The 1033-nt window shown below is 53.6% G+C and overlaps 1 protein-coding gene across 2 annotated transcripts in view; it reads left to right on the top strand.

Annotated features, from left to right (window-relative positions):
- SAMD4A (sterile alpha motif domain containing 4A) overlaps positions 1 to 1033 on the top strand; it is an 82695-nt gene that overhangs the window by 76430 nt on the left and 5232 nt on the right. The window lies entirely within an intron of this gene.

Below are 1033 nucleotides of genomic sequence, written 5' to 3'. Positions count from 1 at the left end.
GGGGTGGCAGACATGTGTTAAGTGAAAGGAGCCACACGGAACAGGATTCCACTCGTGAACTGATGACATGTCCAGAGCAGGCGTATCTATAGGGACAGAAAGGGCAGACTGTGGTGGTCAGGGGCTGCAGGGACGGGGGAGTTGGTGCCGGAGTTGTTCTTGGGGACGATGAAAATATTCTGGAATTAGATGGTGGTGATGGTTGCACAGTTCTGTGAATATACTTAAAACCGCTGAACTGTACACTTCAACAGGATGAAATTCGTGGCATGTGAATCATATCTCAATTTTTCTCATAAAGGGAACCCCCATAGACCTGAGTCATCAGGCCACTGCGGGCGGCCCGGGCACCCTCCCACCTGCCGGTGGCTGGGGTGCTCGGGGAGGGGGGGCTCTCCCTGCCTCTGAGCCAGCAAGGAGACTGGCCTTTCCCCCAGGGCTGGATATTTATCAGATAATTGGCATATTGGAAGCTCTTACCCAACTGCTAAGGACTAACATTATCATCATTAGTAACAAGAATGCCGAATGCTCTTTATTAAGGAGGCTTTTATTCAAAAGGCTTCATTTTTCAGCCCATTCTTCTGTTGATTTTTTACAGAAAACCTTTCTGAACGGATGTGTTTTTGCTAATGTTTTCATCTGATTAATCTCCTAAGCCTTTTCATGGCTGTGTTTCTTCTCGGTAATCCTCTGGTGGGAAGCCTCATAAGCAGCTTCCCCGAGCAGGGAATGCAGATTACGTTCCAGGTGGCCGAGCTGGGCACAGGGGCCGAGTGCCCCCCCATGCTAGGGCAGCGCCTCTCTGCCCGCCCACCCCTTCCAGGTGCCAGAGAAGGGGGCCTTGCTGGGGACAGAATGGCGATGGATTAAGTCATTTTACAGGAAGACGAATAACCAGGGAGAGGAAAGCAGACCAGGAGGGTCTCCTGCTCGCGCCTCCGGAAAGGCGAGCTGTTCAGGCTCCTGGGGCACCGCGTCCCCGGATGGCCGGATGGCCGTTCTCTGCGGCTGGTCCCCGGCCCGGGCCTCG

This window comes from Myotis davidii, unplaced genomic scaffold (genome assembly GCF_000327345.1).
Source record: "Myotis davidii unplaced genomic scaffold, ASM32734v1 scaffold281, whole genome shotgun sequence".
Lineage (NCBI taxonomy): Eukaryota > Metazoa > Chordata > Mammalia > Chiroptera > Vespertilionidae > Myotis > Myotis davidii.
Note: the sequence above shows the minus strand (reverse complement) of the source record. Positions and strands in the feature narration are given on the sequence as shown.